Source organism: Nicotiana tomentosiformis, chromosome 3, assembly GCF_000390325.3.
Source record: "Nicotiana tomentosiformis chromosome 3, ASM39032v3, whole genome shotgun sequence".
Classification (NCBI taxonomy): domain Eukaryota; kingdom Viridiplantae; phylum Streptophyta; class Magnoliopsida; order Solanales; family Solanaceae; genus Nicotiana; species Nicotiana tomentosiformis.
In genome coordinates, this window is record NC_090814.1 from 113,446,511 (window position 1) to 113,470,125 (window position 23,615).

Sequence of the window (23,615 nt, forward strand, 5' to 3'; positions counted from 1 at the left end):
GAATATATAGCTCGTTGCCTAAATTGTCAGCAGGTGAAGTACGAGTATCAACGACCGGGTGGATTACTTTAGAATTTAGAGATCCCATAGTGGAAATGGGAGCGGATCACTACGGATTTCGTTGTTGGGCTCCCACGGACTCAAAGGAAGTTCGATGCAGTTTGGGTGATTGTGGATAGATTGACCATGTCAACTCATTTCATTCTTATGATTACTACTTACTTTTCGGAGCAGTTGGCTCAGGTTTACATCCGCGAGATTGTCAGGCTTCATGGCGTACCGATATATATCATCTCTGACCGGGGAATGCAGTTTACATCACGGTTCTGGAGAGTCGTACATCGTGAGTTGGGTACTCGTGTGGATTGAGTACAACATTTCACCCTCAGACGAACGGACAGTCCGAGCGCACTATTCAGATATTTGAGGATATGCTTCGTGCGTGTGTGATTGATTTTGCAGGTGCTTGGGATCAGTTCTTGCCACTTGTGGAGTTTGCCTACAACAACAATTATCAATCGAGCATTCAGATGGCGCCGTACGAGGCTTTGTGTGGTAGACGGTGTCGGTCCCCAGTGGGTTGGTTTGAGCTGGGTGTGGCTAGACTATTGGGTACAGACTTGGTTCACGATGCCTTGGAGAAGGTTAAATTGATTCAGGATCGACTTCGAACAACCCAGTCGAGGCAGAAGAGTTATGCAGATCAGAAGGTTCACGACGTTTCATTCATGGTTGGGGAACGGGTCTTGCTCTAGGTTTCGCCATGAAGGGTGTTATGAGTTTCGGAAAGAAGGGCAAGTTGAGCCCTAGGTATATCGGACCTTTTGATATTCTTGAGAGGGCGGGGAGAGGTTGCTATAGGCTTGCACTACCACCTAGTCTCTCTGTAGTTCATCCATTGTTCCATGTTTCTATGCTCAGGAAGTATCACGGCGATCCGTCACATGTGTTAGACTTCAACTCAGTCCAATTGTGCAATGATCTATCTTATGTTGAGGAGCTAGTGGTCATTTTGGACAGGCAGGTTCGAAAGTTGAGGTCAAAGAATATTGCTTCAGTGAAAGTTCGGTAGAGGGGTCATCCGATCGAGGAGGAGACTTGGGAGACCGAGCATGATATGAGCAACATTAATCCTCGTATTTTCACCGCTTCAAGTATATCTCTATATTGGTTCGAGTACGAACATATATTTTAAGATGGGGGAATGTAATGACCCGGCCGGTCGTTTTGAGAAAATTATCCCGAACCCCTATTTAATGTTCCCTCTAATTCATTTTTAGGTTTTCTGACTTGCCGGGAGGATTTGTTTCGGTTTCGGAGTGAAATGGGACACATAGTCCCTAAAATTGAGGTTTGAGTCATAGGAATTGACAGTAGTTCGAACTATGTGAAGACGACTCCGGAATAGAGTTTTGATGGTTCCTATAGTTCTTTATGATGATTTTGGTCTTAGGAGTGTATTCAGATGTTGAATTGAAGGTCCGTAGGTCATTTTAGCGTTGAAAAAATTATGATTTTTGAGAAGTTTGACCAGGAATGGACTTTTTGATATCGATGTCAGATTCCGATTCTGAAACTTGTAGTAGGTCCGTAATGTCAATTACGACTTGTGTGCAAAATTTGAGGTCAATCGGACTTGATTTGATAGGTTTCGGCGTCGGATGTAGAAGTTTTAAACTTTGAAGTTCATTAGGATTGAATCGATGCGTAATTCGTATTTTTAGCATTGTTTGATGTGATTTAAAGGTTCAACTAAGTTCATGTGATATTTTAGGATTGGTTGGTATATTTGGTTGAGGTACCAGGGGCCTCGGGTGAGTTTCAGATGGCTAACAGATCATTTTTGGACTTAGAAGATTTTCTAGTGCCGGGCTGGTTCTGGTGTAATCGCACATGTGCAAGGTTGCCCGCAGGTGCGAGCCATGGGGCGCATATGCGGGGCTAAGGCAATTGGCTAGTAGTTGCAAGTGCGGTGAGAGGTCCGTAGAAGCGGAGTCGCTTCTGCGGGGGATCGATCGCAGAAGCGGGCGAGTGCTTGGGGAGGCTTCCGCAGAAGCGGACCATGGACCGCAGAAGCGGAGATTTGCGCGTAAGTGCGGAACCTTGGGATTTAAGTGAAGTCCACAGATGCAGAGACTTCACCGCAAAAGCGGTACCGCATAAGCGGAAAGCCTGGGCAGATTCTATTAATTCAAGGGAGAAGCGGAGTCGCTTCTGCGGGGGATCGATCGCAGAAGCGAGCGAGTGCTTGGGGAGGCTTCCGCAGAAGCGGACCATGGACCGCAGATGCGGAGATTTGCGCGTAAGTGCGGAACCTTGGGATTTAAGTGAACTCCGCAGATGCAGAGACTTCAGCGCAAAAGCGGTACCGCATAAGCGGAAAGCCTAGGCAGATTCTATTAATTCAAGGGCTCGGAATTTTTATCTTTTATTGGACATTTGAGCTCGGGTTTGGCGATTTTAGAGGGATTTTTTTAGGTACGTCCCTTGTGCTTATTTTTTATCAATAATATTGTTTTCTCGTTGTTTTTTTCACCTAGACTATGTGTGTTTAAGGTGGGATGTGGGAGTTTGAGGCTAGGAATTTGGAGAGTATAATTTGGGAATTTGAGTGGCAACTTGGTGTGGGATTTTGGTAATTTTAGTATGGGTGAACTCGTGGTTGAATGGGTATTCGTATTTTGTGACTTTTACCCGATTCTGATACGTGGGCCCGGGTCGATATTTTGGGACGGTTTTTCGATTCCTTGCTAAAGTCGTAGATTTATGATTTAAATTAGTTTCTTCTAATTGTATTTATGTTATAAAATTATTTCTGGCTAGATTTGGGCCATTCGGAGTCTGAAAATCAAGGGAACGAGATTCTTACCGATTGGTTGAATGACATTTGAGGTAAGTGACTTGCCTAACCTTTGGAGGGGGAGGGGGGGAATCCCCTTAGGATTTGGTACTGTTGTAACAATTTGTGATACGTGAGCGCCGTGTACGCGAGGCGACGAGTGTGTACACGGGCTGATTATGAAAAATTCCGTTCTTGCTGATTTGTCATCTTTTAAAATACATTAACCGAGTTATCTTCTTTTAAAATACATTAATTGAGTTGCCTTAGCATATGTAGTGATCATGTTTAGTCTAGCATCGCATGTCTACGTGGCTTAACTCTTACTTGAAATTTGTGCAACATGCTTAGTTGAATTACCCGCTTTCCTTAGTTTGAATTAAATCTTTCACTGTAAGATTCTTGCTGAAAAATTATGTTTTTCTTCGATTACGTATTGCATATTTCTTTTGGGACTACGAGACGGTTCCTCGGGAGATCCCATGTACTGCATATTTACTTTGGGACTATGAGGCATTTATTCGGGAGATCCCCATGTACTGCATATTTACTTTGGGACTACGAGGCGTTTACTCGGTAGATCCCCCTATATTGCATATTTACTTTGGGACTACGAAGTATTTACTTGGGAGACCCCCCTGTACTGCATATTTACTTTGGGACTACGAGGCGGTTCCTCGAGAGATCCTATGTGCTGCATCTTTATATTTGGGACTACGAGGCAGTACCTCGGGTGTACCCTTGCTGTGTATCTCTATTTATTGTGCTGATAATTCATAAACTTCTTATTAGTTAATTTCTCAGTCATTTCAAAATATTATTATATCCTCTGCCTTACTTTTCTTTTAAACCAGTAGGGACATGGCTTGACCTCATCATTACCCTCCCGATGTTAGGCTTGACACTTACTGGGTACCGTTATGGCGTACTCATACTATACTTTACATATCTTTTTGTGCAGATCCAGGTTCTTCCCACCAGACCAGATATTAGTGAGCCGGACCGTACATGGAGACTTCTAGGTATATCTGCCAGCGTCCTCAGACCTCGGAGTCCCCCTCTATCCTTACTATGTTGTATTCCTTATATTTCTTTAGACTCTAATGTATAGAGATACTTAGTATTTGCTCTTAAAAACTTGTGACTTGTTTCTACCGTGTTTTGGGAGTTGCAATTATTGAATGGCATTTTTATATTTATATATCATGTGTTGAGATGAGAGTTCAGTTTATCACTCATTGATTCCGCAAATTATTAGGCTTACCTAATCTTAAAGATTAGGTGCTATCACAGCACCCTTCGGAGAAAAAAATGGGGTCGTGACAATTTTCCTGTTTGATACTTGGGGAAATTCCTTCGTCGCTTCCAATATAAGATACTAGCGGTCTTGACATTGTATAGCCAAAATGATGAGAAAATAACAACTAAATCAGGTTTTTACTTTCTAAAACTCTATTTATTGTGAGTTTTGTAAAATTTATTACTCCCGATATTACAAAAAAATTGGCATAGTTCGGAGTATGAGAGTCAAAATACTTAATTTTGATTGTAAATTTGGACATAGATTCTTCAAGTTTTTGAAAATAAAATTTATATTTTCGGAAACTACATAAAGAGTATTATATATAAGTCATAATAAATCATAATTTAAAATATTTATAAAATATTTAAGATAAATATGGTCAAAGAACAACCTCATAGACTTTCCAAATAGTAATGGTGCCACTCTTTTTAAAACAAAAGGATTATCATAAATGTTCGAGTAGGTTTTCGAACTCTTATGTAATATAACTTTAAGTAATTAGTTTATTGTTTGCTTTTTCAGTTGTGTTTCTTAAAGTGTACATGTTTTACTGATTGAGTCGATGTAATTTTTTAGTATAAAAGCAAATATAGATATTTCTATCAAATAATATAATATATATGAACGAAAGAAACCTTGGAGAAACGGTAAAGTTATCTCCATCTGACCTATATGTCACGAGTTCGAGCTGTAGAAACAGCCATTAATGCTTGTATAAAATCGAGCAAGTTGTCCACATTATACCCTTTGAGATCCGGTCCTTCCCCGAACCCTACTTGAACGCGGGTTACCTCGTGCACACGGCTGCCCAATATAATATATGCGAATATATATAGATGCACATGCAAGTAAACACACATGTATATAATTATATGTACATGTGTGTCAGTTATATTATTTATTTTTTAGATATAAATAACATTATCTGAATGATCTATTATTATGTACATCTTTATCAAGTAATAGCATATAATATTACAATTAATTAATTTTCATTTATTTCCTGTTAAGTTTATTATGTGTTGAGTATACGAATTGTGACAAAAGTACAATATTAATCGATAACTAATAACTTTGTTTGATTTACCTGATTTTTTGTGTACGTGTTTGTCATGATTTTTCTGTGTTTAATTTCCTTGTATAGAATGCAACAAATTTCCATTCAACATGTTTCCATCTTGTGGCAAAAACATATCTTGGCATATATGTATAGATAAAATGGCACAATCAATAAATAAAATTGTTAATGTTCGAAGGGACATAGAGTAATAATTATTAATATTAGTACCTATATATCCAACAGATCAACCCCGACAAAGAAGTAATCACACGATGATCAATATTGATCATTCATAAAAAAATTACTTTTATTTTTTTTATGTATAATTATTTATTCAAAGCTTAGTTTAATAATATTATTTTTATTTTACAAAATCATGTATTACATAACTTAACATTGCACGTACGGAGAAACTAGTATATAATATATGTATAATTAGTGTATAATATTTTTTGGCTAATTTGGGCTTTCCCTAAAATTTAGGGATTTTTACCTTCCTATACTACATATGAAATATTATTACCCTCCCTAATCAAGTTTTAACTTAATTATATGAGAATATACAATTTACCAATTATATGCAAATTACTATTAATGGGTATTCCTTTATATTATTAATTGATTAGAGAATTAGTTATTTCCCATCCCAGCTCCCTCTCTCTCTCCGTCTCTTTTTCTCTCTCTCCTCCTCCTCCTCCTCCTCCTCCTCCCCCTCCTCTATTCTTTCCCCAATTTTTCTTCCTTCATTTTTCAATGTTTTTTATCCTCTCTTTTTTTCCAGGGAATTCGTCAATGAATTTTAATTATTTTAATATAGAGTTTTAGCTTAGCAATTTCCTTTCATGTTTTACAATTGGTATTCGAATTGAAATTGTCAATCAATAAATTTTGAAGGTTTTTTAATTCTCCACCATTGACATCCATTAAAAAAATTAAAGCTTTGAATTCGAATTTGGGTTTTCAAAAACTATTGTTTGCTTGGATTAGGTGTTGTTGCAAACAATTACACTACAAGATAAATGGCCTTCAACGAAAGGAAATCCAGTCATTAAAGGTCCAAATCCCATCGTTATAAGTCAATAACGACCGATAAAGATTCGGTCGTCACCGGGCGTTAAAAGCTCCGACGTTAAAAGTTAACGACCGAATCTCAATCCGATCGTTAAATATCCTTTAACGACATCAAAATTTCCGATCGTTATTTCCTTTAGCGACCGGTTTTCCCTTCGCGAATTGCCAAAGTTCCCTTCGTTAATGCCCATTTAACCATTAGAAAATTTTTTCATTAAAGAGTTATAAAAACCACAATTTCCTTCGCTAATATGAATTTTAATAAAAATCAATACATATATTTATATTTGTCCTTGTAGATTTATCAGTTATAATCATTATTTGCTACTTTCTCACACATACATACAACGCACCTGCATCTCAAAATATACCAAATAATCAAAATTCATTAATGTTTCATTGTTAATTACAAAGAACTTAAGGATCACACTGTCGGAAATATACCCATCCAAATAGTACAACACTATTTTTATCAACACTAAAAACAGAGACAGTAAAACTGTAATAGAATGTACAGATGCCAACATCTTTAAACCGCCACTAACAAAACAAAATTCCTATTGTGCTTCAATTTGCTCCGCACTTTCTTCGAGGACAGGTTCTTCACACTTCAAATTCTTGATCTGTTAAAAGAAAAAGTTCATGTAAGAGTAGTGAAAAACTACTACTAGCTACTTTATTTAGAAAATAAATGAATAATTTAATCACTAAATTAACTAAACAATAGGAGTAAATATTTTTTGATTGAACTGATGCAGCCAACGAATAGTTTTAAAAGGCTATCTTTTATGTTTAAGTGAATGAAATTTAGACCTCAAGCTAGCAAAGTCCTAAGATTTCAAGGCAGAGAAGGGTTGATAACATGGCTACTGTTTTAATTAACAAAAAAGTACACCGAATGCAAGTATAAAAGCCCCTAATAAATAGAGTGAATCATAAATAAACATAACATTAAACTTTGGCCTAAAATGCAATTACCAAGCAATCACGATTGCTAAAAGAATAGGAAAAATCCAGACCTTCAACTTGTCAATGCTCCAAGTCCAAATCAAGTCTTTCTCCAATCAAAACCATTCTCCTCAAGTAAAACTTCCCAAGGCTTTGCATAAAAAAGGGATTAACTTCTCTGAGCTCCAAGTGCACACACATGTGAGTTACTCATATTTAAATATTGAAGATTAAAGATAGAATTTAGGTTAGAAGTATTACAAGATTCACCTTGTATTTGACTTTTGAAGAAATACCATTGCATGGGTTCATCTCATTGGTATATGGTTATTTTAACATTGTGCCATAGTGCTTGAGTTGATATTTTTTTTTGTTGATTTGCACCGGGTGTCCAAGTCTTTTTGAGCCCCGACTAATTCCGGGGGTGCACAGGCCCTCCACAAAGAGTTTTCCGCAAGTGCACCACGGTTAATTCAGGTTTTACCCAGTCCGATGGCCCTCAGAAATTGTTTGCACCCAGTGAGTTTCGAACTTGAGACCTTGAAAGGGAGCAAACCCCAAGGCTCAAGTCAATTGCCACCAGGCCAACCCCTGAGGGTTAGTACTTGAGTTGATATAATGAGCTGGCTCTCAAAACATGTGATATTATGCTCTTTATTACATCAAAAGTCAATGGAAGAAACAATTAACCATACAGCTTAAACCCAAAAGATAAGTAAGAAACAACCGTCTTTCTTCTTAAAAGAAATTTAAGTTTGAAGTATTTCTTTGTACTTTCATCCCCTGTTGTACGACTATGTTGAATTCTCTGTATTAAATCACTAACATAAACAACACTTCCGTTTTTCCAGTTTATAAGCCTCACAATTTATTTCCACACTAAATAGAAAAATCATGGAAAGTATAAAAAAAACTACCTAAATTACGTACATATTTAGCAATATGACTTTTATTAATATGTAGAAAAGATTGTTACTATGTACAAACCAGCGGCTTCTTTGTATTCCTTCAGTTGGAGAAGTTAAACTCTTTGGCCTTCCAAGTTTCAACACTTCAACGGAGCAGAACAAGCTCCAAAAAATATAAATTACAAACTAGACTAGTTAAAGTCCCCAAATGACACTCTTATAAAACAATTAGAAAGAGCCAATGATATTGTAGACAACTACCAATTCATTATCTATCTGTCAATCAATGAACTACTCTTTAATAGGAAACAATTGACAATTTGAAACCAACTTAAGAAATCTAATTCAGTCAAAGTTGATCACCACAGTTCAAAAAGAAAAAAGTTAATCACCAAACCAAATTAATTCGATAAGTTAAAGGCACAACACCTTCTATAACACAGATATCTAAATAGAAAAAATAAACAAAACATGCATATCCAAAGATAGATAACCACAACTCATATAGATAACCAGTATGACTAAAATCACCAGTGACAAAAAAGAACAATAAAAATGAAATGAATGAAGATATAACATAATAACCTTTCCGTTGATGATAATACGATAGAATGACTGATAATTAAAACTAACTTGATATCAAAGATAAAAAAAATCACCGATGATAAGCCAACAATCTTTGGCCTTGTGGTGCTTGGGAGCATCCTCAAACGCGTGAATTTTACCAATATGACATCATATTCTCCTGCTAGTGCACAAAAACCCATTCCAGTTATGTTACATAGAAGTAGGCACCCTTAAAAATAAAATCAGATAAGGTTCTGCAAAGATATTAGACAAGAATCTATCTCTATAAAAGTCTGCACATGTTCTTCTGATTATCTTTCTTAATCCAATTGTTCATAGTAAAATCGTACTAGTCTGCAAGCTGATGTAAGTATCAATGTTGACAAATCAAATTATCTATATCTCTTCTATCACAAACCTTAAATTGAACAAAACATCAATTTATAACAGCAAAAACCTCAGGAATCAACAAAGTTGAAATCAAGTAAAGTTGACTTTCAATTAAGCACAACACAGAGAGAGAGAAAGAGAGAGAGCAACAATCTAGAGGGAGAGCAGCAAGGCGGTGGTAGTGGAGAGTCCGGTGACGCCCTCATTTTGCATTTGGGGCTTAGGGTTTTTTGAATAGAGCAAAGAAAACGAACTAAAATCTTATTGGAGAGTGTTGTCGCTTTTTTGTTTCGGATATTTCTGCCAAATTCGTAGTAGCATTAACGACCGGATATCTTAATATTAATGGAGCGGATATTATCATTTTGTTATTTTCGAATTAAGAATTGTCTTTAACCACCGGAAATATTTTTTGTCACTATAAGTATACCTATAACGACTGGATTCACATCCCTTCGTCAAGAAGTGGTCGCTAAAAGACAAATTTCTTGTAGTATTAGGAATATTCTTTGGAGTTTATATCTCAATTTTGAGAGTATTTGGTGAAGATTAGACTTGATTTTGGCTGAATTGCAGACTGAAACTCAAAGAAGAAGAACACATGGGATACAATATACTTACGAAATTGTATTAAAGTTGTATGTAAATTATACTTAAGTTGTATTTTATTGTAATTTTTTTATTTGAATATTGTATGAAAATTGAAAAATAGCTGTATAATGTATGAATCATTGTATGAAATTTGTATTTAAGTTATATATACTATCTTTTTACATAAAGTTGTTGATATGTATTAAAATTATTTTAAGAGAAGAAGTTTTGATTGAAATTTTAAAGAGGAAGAAGAACACGCCACTTACCAAATATATACAAATCATATACAAAATACATATTATATAAAATTGTATTTAAGTTGTATGATATTGTAGTTATATTTAACTGGGTAAAAATAATATAGATAAATTATAAATAAATTGTATACTATATAATTAGTTGTATGAAATTTATTTTTACTATGTATGTTGTTGTAGATATTCAAATTTGCATTAAATTTATACGAAATTTATTTTTAATTTGTATGTTAATGTGCCATACATTACTTTTTTCTCAGTTGATTGATTAAGGATCGAAAAGTAGAGAATGAATTCCAAATCGATCCATGTGCTCTGATCCATATTTGTTTGAACGGAAAAACTTGGATATTGATGGGAACTGAATGATTTGGGTGGAGGAATTTCGAGTTTCACATTAAAAGTGTCATTAACGCACTTCGGATAAACTGATTTTTATGTGAGATTTGAATTTTCTGTGAGAAATTAACTGGGTAGCATAGATTCTTGTTGAAAATACTAATACAAAGTTGAATCCGAAGTTCGAAAGCGATTGAATTTAATTTAAAATTTGCTAAAACTTTGAATATGCTCAATTATGTTTTTTGATTCAACTGCGATTGTAGTTTGACAATGATGTTAAGAAATTATTCAATAAAAACAGAGTAAAGCAATAGTAGAGTGGAAACATGAATAAATTTTGACGACAACTGCGTTTAAAGCTTTTTTTTTTTTTGTTATGAATAGAAAGGTAACTCGGTTGAAAGTCATTACGGAGCAAAGATTTCCATCAGCAAGCCCACAAATTCAGATAAACTTAATTCTTAAACTATGTAATTATAACATCAAATGCAACCACTGGCCAAGTCACATTTACAGGAAGTGAATTCGATTTTCTGTCCCTCAATTTTGGGTTTAGCACTTTGATCAGTCCTATACAGGGTAGTGTTTCTCAAAAGACACCATGTACGATCTTAAAATGAAAAGCCAACAACTTCTTCATTTCCATTTTCGTCTATGTCACAGTCATCATCCTCACTAAAAATCTGGATGTCATCATCTTCTTCTTCACCTTCAATTTTGGGTTTAACATTTTAAATTGTTGTCATGTTGTAGCTTGTCTTTTTCCTTTTTTATAACTGAAATTTCGTTTGTCATGGCTTACAATAGGCAATACACAACTCGAAAGAGTCTTATTAAAAGTGGAATGGAGAGAAAATAAGAAAAATATGTAACTAAATCCCTTAATTTAAGGCGCTAATAATGGATTGTATATAATTTATAAGTAGTCCTTGTTTAGTGCGAGTAATATAAAAAATTAAGATAATTTTGATAAAAAAAATTTCAAATATGGTATATAAATTAGAAAGAAAAAAATCCCTAAAATTTTTCATAGGATTGCGGTATCCAGTCGTCTCAATCTGTAAAAATAGCACGGGCTAGCCAGTTTTCGGACTGGTAATTCAAAAATAACCAGCGTTTACAAAGTCATTGAAAAATAACCACTATTTTACTGCAATACGGACCGGCCCAGCATAATATACTGGAGATTGGTGCACTTGTGTATGAACTTCCAGCATATTATGCTGGAACGCCAACACGCAGAAAGTTCCGGCATAATATACTGGAAATTGGAGCACATGTGTATGAACTCCCAGCATATTATGTTGGATCGGTATATTATATTGGAACTCCAGTATAGTATGCTTGAGTTCCAGTATATTATGCTGGAATATTTTCCGAATTTTGAACAGTATTTTTGTTCATATTTATCTTTACATGAAAAGTGGTTAAATTTTGATTACTTTTGAAACTTTTGCTATTTTTCAGTTACCACTTGTAAATCTGACTATTTTTAAATTTCTACCTCTCAATCTCCTCAAAATTCACAAAGGCTTAAAATTGCACGTTTCATGTTTGTACAAATTTGAAAGGACTCCGGTGCGCACCATTTGCACAAATGACCTTTTTGAGGCCACCACTAAAACAATGTTTCTGCTAACGCAGTGTGCTAAATTTGTCTGCAGGAAAAAAAATCACCCAACTATTTTTAAGTAGAAAATGACCGGTATAGACCAAAATAGGATACAAAAGAAGGTGGTCTTTAAATTTTGGCTTTTGAGGCATGTCATCTTACCAATGAGCAAACATTCAAGGTTAAAATTTTTGTCAATGGAGAAAAACTTGTTAAAATTGAAGTTTTTCTCATTGGTCAAGCCATATGCCCCAAAAGTCAAAAGTTCAAAACTAGCTCTTTTCAAGATCATGAGTGAAGTTAACCCATTTTTAAGGGCAAAATTTAGCCCGCTAAATTAACGAGAATAAAATTTAAAACTGTTATCAATATATTATATTATGGATATTCATTTATTACTCTGTTGTAAATAAGCTTCCTGAAGAAGCTTATCTATATGAGACTCCGCCGTAAATATGTTCATCTATTTAATACTCTATTGGAAATTAGTCTCCTGAAAAATCTTATCATTTCAGTACCCCATTATGGATAAATATCACACCCGGTAGAAGATTATCTATATCTGGTATAATGAGCTTATCCTTTCGGTACCCTGTTATGGATAAACATTACCCCCGGTAGAAGATTATCCATATCTGGTATAAGGAGTTTATCCTTTCTGTACCCCGTTATGGATAAACATTACCCCAGTAGAAGATTATCCATATCTGGTATAATGAGCTTATCCTTTCGGTACCCCATTATGGATAAATATTACCTCGGTAGAAGATTATCCATATCTGGTATAATGAACTTATCCTTTCGGTACCCCATTATGAATAAACATTACACCCGGCAGAAGATTATCCATATCTGGTATAATGAGTTTATCCTTTTTGTACCTCGTTATGAATAAACATTACCCCAGTAGAAGATTATCCATATCTGGTATAATGAGCTTATCCTTTCGGTACCCCATTATGGATAAATATTACCCCGGTAGAAGATTATCCATATCTGGTATAATGAGCTTATTCTTTCGGTACCCCGTTATGGATAAATATTACCTCCGGTAGAAGATTATCTATATTTGGTATAATGAGCTTATCCTTTCGGTACCCCGTTATGGATAAACATTACCCCCGATAGAAGATTATCTATATCTGGTACAGTAGCAGCTTACACAACAACTTGCTTTTTTCCATAAATAGAGAAAATTCTAGTTCATTATATACATAAGTTTGAAGTTTGAATAATATATCAGTTTCTCTCTATACTTGTCTTTACTTTACAGTGTTTATTTTATAACACGTTATCAGCACGAGACTATGCCATCTCGAGCAAATACTTTAAAAGTATCAGAGATACGGACTTTCTTTTTCTAAATAATATCAAATCTTTCTAAACATGAATTTGTAGCCCTGGATATATCGGGCAAAAGCTACATGTCTTGGGTGCTTGATGCTGAAATTCATCTTGATGCAATGGGTCTAGCAAATACCATCAAGGACAAAAATCAAGCATCAAACCGAGACCGTTCCAAAGCAATGATATTCCTACGCCATCACCTTGGTGAAGGCTTGAAAATGGAATATCTCACTATTAAAGATTCAGTCATACTGTGGAATAATTTGAAAGATAGATATGACCATCTGAAGATGGTCGTTCTTCCACAGGCACGTTATGATTGGACTCATCTAAGGCTACAAGATTTTAAATCTATCAGTGAGTATAATTCTGCTATGTTCAGAATTATTTCCTAATTGAAACTATGTGGTGATAATACTACTGATCATAATATATTGGAAAAAACTTTCACTGCTTTTCATGCCTCGAATATGCTATTGCAGCATCAATATCGAGAGATGGGATTCAAAAAGTATTCTGAACTTATCTCACATTTTCTTGTAGTCGGGCAACATAATGAGCTATTAATGAAAAATTATGAAAGTCGACCTACAGGTTCTTGTCCATTCCCTGAAGTGAATGAGACGAACTTCCACCAAGCTAAGTGTGGAAGAGAACGTGGCCCCAGTCGTGGTCATGGTCGTGGTTGGGGAAGAAACACTGATCATGGTAATAATAATGTACTAAAGAACCCTCCTCATACCCAGCAGTGAAAAAGAAAGGAACAAAAGCATGAAGCGGTGCAAGCAGCAAAGGCAGAAAATACATGTTGTATATGTGGAGGAAAATGGCACTAGTCATGTACATGTCGTACGCCAAAGCACCTGGTTGAGCTATATCAAGCCTCCCTGAAGAAGACAGAGAAAAATGCCGAAATAAATTTTATTTCTGAAGATAATTTAGACTTCATGCATTTAGATGTAGCTGATTACTTTGCACTCCCTGAAGGAGAAACAAGTTATGTGATCGGTAATGAATCTGCAGAAATGTAAATATTTTAGTTTTTGTTGTTTGTAGTAGATAGTATGGTTATGTAATTGTTGTACATAAATAAAAGTTATGCTTTGATAATGATGTTTACTATCATATTTATTTTGTTTATGAAGAAATTTTCTCTCGTGATACCAGAAGTATGTGAGCAATATTTGATAGTACAAAATGTATCAACAACTCCTGAAGAGCTAGCTGTTTGTCTAGAAGACATATGACACCAGTAGTGTCCGATAAATATTTGATTATGGATAATAAACAAAGGCTCTGAAAGAGATTATGTACAAATATGTCATTTATATTATATGATGTAACGACCCCGACCGATCGTTTCGAGAGTTATAGCCCCATTTTCTCTATTTTTACTTCTTTTTGTGTTATTCAGCTATATTATGTTATATCGGGTTAGTTGGTTCGAGACCGTAGTGGTTTCAGAGTGAATTGAGACACTTAGTCTCTTAAGTAGAAACTTAAGTTGAAAAAGTTAACCGGATATTGATCTATATGTAAACGATCTCGGATTTGAATTTTGATGGTTCTGTTAGCTCCGTTAGGTGATTTTGGACTTAAAAGTACGTCCGGAATGTGATTTGAAGGTCAGTGGTAGAATTAGGCTTGAATTGACGAAATTAAAAATTTGGCGATTTCGGTCGGCAGTGAAAAAATTGATATCGGGGTCAGAATATAATTTCGAAAGTTGGAGTAGGTTCGTAGTGTCATTTGTGACGTGTGTGCAAAATTTGAGGTTATTCGGTCGTGGTTTGGTTAGTTTCGGCATCGGTTGCCGAATTTGAAAATTTAGAAGTTCTTAGGCTTGAATCCGAGGGTAATGTGATGATTTGATGTTGTTTTGAGTGATTAGAAGGTTCGACTAAGTTGGTATGTTGATATATGATTTTTTGGTATTTTTGGTTGAGGTCCCGAGGGCCTCGGGGTGATTTCGGATGGTTAACGGATTTGTCGAAGTTGGAAAATGCACTGCGATTTCCGCACCTGTGGAAGAAAGAGTCGCAGGTGCGAGGCCACTGGTGCGCGTGGGGAGTTCGTAGGTGCGGGCATTGCTGGGCTAGGCAGGATGCGCATGTGCGAGTTGGAGGTCGCATGTGCGAGCCCGCAGGTGCGAAACCCGGGGCGCGGATGCGGAAGTTGGGTTCCTAAGTGATTTTCGCACCTGCGATGGATTTTTTCGCAGGTGCGGTGGCGCAGAAGCGTGAAATTTTCCGCAGGTACGAAAAACCTAGGCAGAAACCTTAAACAGAACCCTTTGCGAATTTGGTTCATTTCCACCATTTTCAAATTAGTTTTTGGAGCTTTTGGAGTGATTTTTGAAGGGTGATTATAGGGCTATCAACGAGATAAGTTGCTTGAGCCCTAATACTCGTATATATGGTGATTTTCCGTTGTTTAATCATGTAATTAGTGAAAATGAGGGGTTAGGGCTTGGAATTTTTGGAGAGTAATTTAAGGATTTGAAGGACCAAACGATGGCGGATTTTGATGAATTTGATATGGTTAGATTCGTGAGTGAATGAGCTTTCTAGTTTTTTGAATTTTGTCGGATTTCGAGACATGGTCTCGGGGGGCGGGTTTGAGCCAATTTCGGGTTTGGTCTAATTTTGTAGCTTTTATTGTGGAATTCATTCCATTAGCACGTATTGATGGTATTGTACTGATTGTGAATAGATTCGGAGCATTTGGAGGCCGAGTCTAGAGGCAAGAGCATTTGTGGGGTAGAACTTTGACCGGTTTGATGTAAGTAACGATTGTAAATCTAGTCCTGAGGGTATGAAATCCCGGATTTTGTATCATTCTACTATTTTGAAGTGACACACATGCTAGGTGACAGGCGTGTGGGCGTACACAGTTGGGGATTTGTGACTTGGTCCGTCCCGTAGCAACTGTAAAGTTGCATATTTTGTTGAAACTATATGATACTTATGTGTTTTAGAAAGAGTTTTTGTAAATTGGGCTGAATGCCATATTTTGGGCCTTGTGCTAGTGTTGTTAGGACCCTTAGGGGCCTTTTCTTAATATTCTCTCAATGTTTTCGATTGAAAATCTATACTCAGTCATGGTTATACTTATTTACTGCATAACTCACTCTATTTTGATGCATATAAATGTTGTTTTGGGTTGAACGCCTTGTTTTTATCGAAATGCCCAAGTGACTTGAGAGGTTTATGACTGAGTGAGGCCGAGAGCCTGATTTGTGAGGATATTTATGGTATCACGCTGCACGCCACAACATGTTCGATATATGCCGAGGGCCTGAGTGGTTTATGCCACGATTTGGCTTGATATAGTGCTTGGGCTGAAGGAGCCCCTCCGGAGTCTGTACACACCCCCAATGAGCGCAGGTACCTACTGAGTGCGAGTGTCGAGTGCTGAGTGACTGGGAGGTATGAGTGATTGTGAGGTATGCCCGAGTGGCAAGAATGATTGTGAGGTATGCCCGAGTGGCACGAGTAACTGTGAGGTTTGCGTGAGGGGCTGTATATGAGTGATGTTTTGCCTGAGGGATTGTTTATGATTTCATCATTTTTGCTCACCTCTTCATTTTTTCTCTATTTGAAAACTGTTGAAAAATATCTTTAAATGGTTTTTTTACTTGAATTGCGTTTAAACGAGATGTTTTGATTCAAATCCTGATTTTAAAAGCATGTGGTATTTTACTGAGATTTTCTGATATGAACGTTATATGCTTTATTGCTCGTTACTATTGCTCAGTCTTTATTTATTGTTGTTACTTACTGATTTGGCGTACTCACGTTACTCCCTGCACCTTGTATGCAGATCCGGGTGTAGCTGGACACGGTAGCAGTTGTTGATTGTTCTGATTGCAGATTTTCCCGGGGACAGCAAGGTAGCTGCCTGGCGATCGCAGCCCAGCTCTTCTCTCTCTTATCTTCCTCTAGTTGTATTTAGCTATTTTTCAGGATGAGTTAGCCTTGATATTGTTAGACAGGTTGTAGTAGATGCTCATGACTAGTGACACTCCGATGTCGGGATTTTCCTTCGGCACTTTTATTTTGATTGGAACTCATTTACGAAGGATTTTTTTTTGTGTTAAATAACATTGAAATTATCATTGAAATGAAAATTATCATTGAAATGAAAATATAGGTTTGTTTTTCAAATGAGTCGGCTTGCCTAGTTCCACAATAGGCACCATTACGACAGGGGTTAGTTTGGGTCATGACAGATTGGTATCAGAGCCTAGGTTACATAGGTCTCACGAGTCATGAGCGGGTTTAGTAGATTCTTGCGGATCGGTTCGGAGACGTTTTTACTTATCTTCGAGAGGCTGCAGAACCTTTAGGAAACTCCACATTCTTGAATTCTTGTCGTGCGAATCTGTTAATTCTAGTAACTAAACATCTGTTGTTTCATTCTCTCACAAATGGTGAAGACTCGTGCTACCGGTCAGGAGGGCCAGCCATCAGTACCACCAACTAGGGCCGCGAGAGGCCGAGGCCGCGGTAGAGGCCGTGGTAGGGGCAGAGGTACAACCCGTATAACAACTGGGACAGTACTTACAGATCCACCGATTGTCCCAAATCAGGACCAGGTTCCAGTTGTTGATGCACCAGCTCAGGCACCACATGTGCCTATTATGATTCCAGGCTTTCAAGAGGCCCTAGCTCAGATTCTGACAGCGTGTACCGGCCTTGCTCAGGCGGTCTCTATCTCCACGACCATAGCCACTTCTCAGACCATGGGAGGCCCTCAGACTCCCGTCGCTCGCACACCCGAGCAGGTTATTCAGGGACTTCAGACACTAGAGGCACCACCAGCCCAGCCAGTTGCAGTTGCTCAGGATTATGTGGTTCCTGCTATGCCTGAGGATGATCAGCGTAGGTTGGAGGGGTTTGGGAAACTCCAGCCACTACCTTTCAGTGGCACAGAGAGAGAGGATGCTAAGAACTTCTTGGATAGATGTTAGAGGATACTCCGTACTGCTGGTATTTTGGAGACTTGTGGGGTCTCATTCACTACCTCTCAGTTTTCTGGGGCTGCACTCATATGGTGGGAGACTTACGAAAGGCGTAGGCCTGTTGGCGCAACACCCCTTACTTGGCAGCAGTGCTCCGTGGTCTTTTTGGAGAAGTTCGTGCCTTGATCGCGCAGAGAGGAGTTGCGCAGGCAGTTTGAGCAACTTTGCCAGGGTGATATGTCTGTGACACAGTATGAGATGCGGTTTTCCAAGTTGGCCCGTCATGCAATCTGGTTGGTTCCCACAAACAGGGAGAGGATCATGAGGTTTATCGATGGTCTCACTTATCAGCTATAGTTGCTCATGACCAGAGAGAGGGTTTCATGTGCTACCTTTGATGAGGTTGTCGACATTGATCGACAGATTGAGATGGTTCACGGTCAGGAGAGGGTTGAGAGGGAGGCCAAAATGCCTCGTGGTCAGGGTGGATTCAGCGGTGCTCCTTTTGGGGGTCAGTTCCAGCATGGTAGAGGTTGTCATTTCAGATATGCTCAGTCAGCTCGGCCATTTCACCGTGGTGCATCATCTGGCCATGGTTCTCACAGTTCTCATCAGGGACACTCATCACTTAATGCCCTTCCAACTCAGAGTTTGTCCCGTGCTCCACCTATTCAGGGCTCTTCCATGCCAGGTTCTTCTACCAGTCATCCCGGTGCTAGGGGTTCCCTTCAGTTTCCGCCACCAGCACCAGGGAGTTATTTTGAGTGTGGGGAGCTTGGGCATATGTGGAGATATTTTCCTCGTCGTCATAGAGGTCTATCTCAGCAGATGAGTCAGCCTCCGACTTCAGCACCAGTTACCTCACTACCCGCCCAGTCAGCTCGGGGTAGAGGTCAGTCAGCCAGGGGTCGCCCTAGAGGGGGAGAAAGATCAGGGGGTGGCCAGGCCCATTTCTATGCCCTCCCTGCCAGACCAGATGCTATTTCTTTAGATGTTGTGATTACAGGTATTGTCTTTGTTTGTCACAGAGATGCCTCAGTATTATTTGACCCTGGTTTCACGTATTCATATGTTTCCTCGTATTTTGCCCATTTTTTGGATATGCCCCGTGAGTCACTAGTTTCTTCTGTTCATGTATCTATTCTTGTGGGCGATACTATTATTGTGGACCGCGTATATCGGTCATGTGTGGTAACTATTGGGGGTCTGGAGACCCAAGTAGACCTTTTGCTGCTCAGTATGGTCGATTTTGATGTGATATTGGGTATAGATTGGTTATCTCCATGTCATGCTATTCTAGATTGTCACGCTAAGACGGTGACATTGGCTATGCCGGAAATTTTGAGGGTTGAGTGGAGCGATTCTGTAGATTATGTACCAAGTAGGGTGATTTCATTTTTGAAGGCTCAGTGCATGGTTGAGAAGGGTTGCCTATCTTATTTGACTTTTGTGAGAGATGTTAGTACAGAGACTTCTGTCATTGATTCTGTTCCGGTGGTAAGTGATTTTTCGGATGTGTTTCCTGCAGACCTGCCGGGCATGCCGCCTGACAGGGTATTGACTTTGGTATTGATTTGGTGCCGGGCACTCAGCCCATTTCTATTCCAACGTATCGTATGGCACCGGGGGAGTTGAAGGAATTGAAAGAACATCTTCAGGAACTCCTTGATAAGGGGTTTATTCGGCCTAGTGTGTCACCTTGGGGTGCACCGGTTCTATTTGTGAAGAAGAAGGATGGTTCCATGAGAATGTGTATTGATTACAGGCAGTTGAACAAGGCCACAGTCAAGAACAAGTATCCTTTGCCTCGTATTGATGATTTATTTGACCAGCTTCAGGGAGCGAGGGTGTTCTGCAAGATTGATTTGAGGTCCGGTTATCACCAGCTGAAGATTCTGGATTCAGATATTCTTAAGACAGTTTCAGGACCCGATATGGCCATTATGAGTTCTTGATGATATCTTTTGGGCTGACCAATGCCCCAGCAACGTTCATGCATTTGATGAATAGTGTATTCCAGCCATAGTTGGACTCATTCATCGTTGTATTCATTTATGACATCCTGGTGTACTCTCGTAGCCAGAAGGAGCACGCTCAACATTTGAGGATTGTATTACAGAGATTGAGGGAAGAGAAACTTTATACAAAGTTCTCCAAGTGTGAGTTTTGACTCAGTTCAGTAACATTCTTGGGACACGTGGTGTCCAGTGAGGGTATTCAGGTAAATCCGAAGAAGATAGAGGCGGTGTAGAGTTGGCCTAGACCGTCCTCAGCCACGGAGATTAGGAGCTTCCTTGGTTTGGCGGGATATTACTGCCGCTTTGTGGAGGGATTTTCATCTATTGCATCGCCCTTGACCAAATTGACCCAAAAGAGTACTCCATTCAGGTGGTCGGATGAATGTGAGGAGAGCTTTCAAAAGCTCAAGACTGCTTTGACCACAGCTCCAGTGTTAGTTCTACCATCAGCTTCAGGTTCTTACACCGTGTATTGTGATGCCTCGAGGGTAGGCATTGGTTGTGTTTTGATGCAAGAGGGTAGGGTGATTGCCTATGCCTCGCGCCAGTTGAAGACCCATGCGAAGAACTATCCTGTCCATGATCTTGAGTTAGCAGCCATTGTTTACGCCTTGAAGATTTGGCGTCATTATTTGTATGGGGTTCATTGTGAGATCTATACTGATCATCGGAGTCTGCAGCATCTGTTCAAGCATAAGGATATTAATTTGCGTCAGTAGAGATAGTTGGAGCTTCTTAGAGACTATGATATCACTATCCTGTACCATCCGGGGAAGGCCAATGTGGTGGCCGGCACTTTGAGTCGCCGGGCAGAGATTTTGGGGAGTTTAGCATATCTTCCAACATCATAGAGACCATTGCCATTGGATGTCCAGGCCTTAGCGGGCCAGCTTGTCAGATTGGATATTTCGGAGCCTAGTCGGGTATTGGCTTGTGTGGTCTTCAGGTCTTCTCTTTATGACCGTATCAGGGAGCATCAGTATGTTGACCCCTACTTGCTCGTTCTTCAGGATAGGGTTCGGAGTGGTGATGCTAGGGATATGACTATTGGTGATGACGGTGTGCTAAGAATGCAGGGCCGGAAATGTGTGCCTAATGTAGATGTGCTTTGGGAGTTGATTCTTGAGGAGGCCTACAGCTCGTGATATTCCATCCATCCGGGTGCCATGAAGATGTACCAGGATTAGAGACAGCACTATTGGTAGAGGCGGATGAAGAAGGATATAGTTGGGTTTATAGCTCGGTGTCTCAACTGTTAGCATGTTAAGTATGAGAATCAGAGACCGGGTGGCTTGCTTCAGAGATTAGATATTCCGAAGTGGAAGTGGGAGCGGATCACCATGGACTTTGTAGTCGGGCTCCCATGGACCTCGAGGAAGTTCGATGCTATTTGGGTTATTGTGGATTGGCTGACTAAGTCCGCGCACTTCATTCCAATTGGTACTACTTACTCTTCAGAGCGGTTGGCTGAGATTTACATCCGAGAGATCGTTCGCCTGCATGGTGTCCCAATTTCTATCATTTCAGATAGGGGTACTCAGTTCACATCGCAGTTTTGGAGGGCCGTGCAGCGAAAGTTGGGTACTCAGGTTGAGTTGAGCACAACTTTTCACCCTCAGACGGACATGTAATCCGAACGCACTATTCAGATATTGGAGGACATGTTGCGTGCTTATGTCATTGACTTTGGGGGTTCATGGGACCAATTTCTGACACTCGCGGAATTTGCATATAACAACAATTATCAGTCGAGTATTCAAATGGCTCCATACGAGGATTTATATGGGAGGAGGTGTAGATCTCCGGTTGGATAGTTTGAGCCGGGTGAGGCTAGGCTCTTAGGTATAGACTTGGTCCAGGACGCATTAGATAAGGTGAAATTGATTCAGGAGAGGCTTCGCATGGCACAGTCTAGGCAGAAGAGTTACGCGGATAGAAAGGTCCGTGATGTGTCTTTTATGGATGTGGAGAACGTTTTGCTGAAGGTATCACCCATGAAGGGTGTTATGAGGTTTGGGAAAGGGGCAAGTTGAGCCCCCGGTTCATTAGGCCTTTTGAGGTGCTTCAGAGGATAGGGGAGGTGGCTTATAAGCTTGCCTTGCCACCCAGCTTGTCGAGTGTGCATCAGTGTTTCATGTTTCCATGCTCCGGAAGTATATTGGAGATCCGTCCCATGTTTTAGATTTCAGCACGGTTCAGTTGGAGGGTGATATGACTTATGATGTGGAGCCGGTGGCTATTTTGGATCGGCAGGTTCGAAGGTTGAGGTCAAAGGATATAGCTTCAGTGAAGGTGCAATGGAGAGGTCAGCATGTGGAGGAGGCCACCTGGGAGACTGAGCGGGAGATGCGGAGCATATATCCACGCCTATTCGAGACTCCAGGTATGTTTCTAGACCCATTCGAGGACGAACAGATGTTTAAGAGGGGGAGGATGTAACGACCCGGCCGGTCGTTTCGAGAGTTATAGCCCCGTTTTTCCCATTTCTACTTTTTTTTGTGTTATTCAGCTATATTATGTTATATCGGGTTAGTATATTTAGGACCGGAGTGGTTTCAGAGTGAATTAAGACACTTAGTCTCTTAAGTAGAAACTTAAGTTGGAAAAGTCAACTGGATGTTGACATGTGTGTAAACGATCTAGGATTTGAATTCTGATAGTTCCGTTAGCTCCGTTAGGTGATGTTAGACTTAGAAGTGCGTCCGAAATGTGATTTGGAGGTCCGTGGTAGAATTAGGCGTGAATTGGCGAAATTGAAAATTTGGCGATTTCGGTCAGCAGTGAAAAATTTGATATCGGGGTCAGAATGGAATTCCGGAAGTTGGAGTAGGTTCGTAATGTCATTTTTGACGTATGTGCAAAATATGAGGTCATTCGGACGTGGTTTGGTTAGTTTCGGCATCGGTTGCCGAATTTGGATATTTAGAAGTTCTTAGGCTTGAATCTGAGGGTAATGTGATGATTTGATATTATTTTGAGTGATTCGAAGGTTCGACTAAGTTGGTATGTTGATATATGACTTGTTGGTATTTTTGGTTGAGGTCTCGAGGGCCTCGGGGTGATTCCGGGTGGTTAACGGATTTGTCGAAATTGGAAAATGCAGTTGAAGTTGCTGCTACTGCTATTTTTGCACCTGCGTAAGAAAGAGTCGCAGGAGCGAGGCCGCTGGTGCGCGTGGGGAGTTCGCAGGTACGGGCAATGCTCGGCTAGGTAGGATGCGCAGGTGCCAGTTGGAGGTCGCATCTGCGAGCCCGCAGGTGCGAAACCTGGGGCGCAGATGCGTAAAGGGGGATGCTAGGCAGGCTTCGCAGAAGCGGAGGAAACGCGCAGGTGCGCCTTTGCAGGCGCGGGGTTTTGGGCCGCAGATGCGGAAGCTGGGCTCCTAAGTGAGTTCCA

At 39.3% G+C, this 23,615-nt stretch overlaps 1 long non-coding RNA gene across 1 annotated transcript; it reads right to left on the bottom strand.

The window, feature by feature from the left end:
- Positions 1–6,641: 6,641 nt before the first annotated feature.
- LOC104094797 (uncharacterized) lies at positions 6,642–9,520 on the bottom strand. The gene is made up of 3 exons (XR_686050.4): positions 7,492–9,520; positions 7,293–7,399; positions 6,642–6,896 (listed from the first exon to the last, which is right to left on the bottom strand). It is a non-coding gene; the product is annotated as an uncharacterized lncRNA (long non-coding RNA).
- Between the last annotated feature and the right edge of the window lie 14,095 nt (positions 9,521–23,615).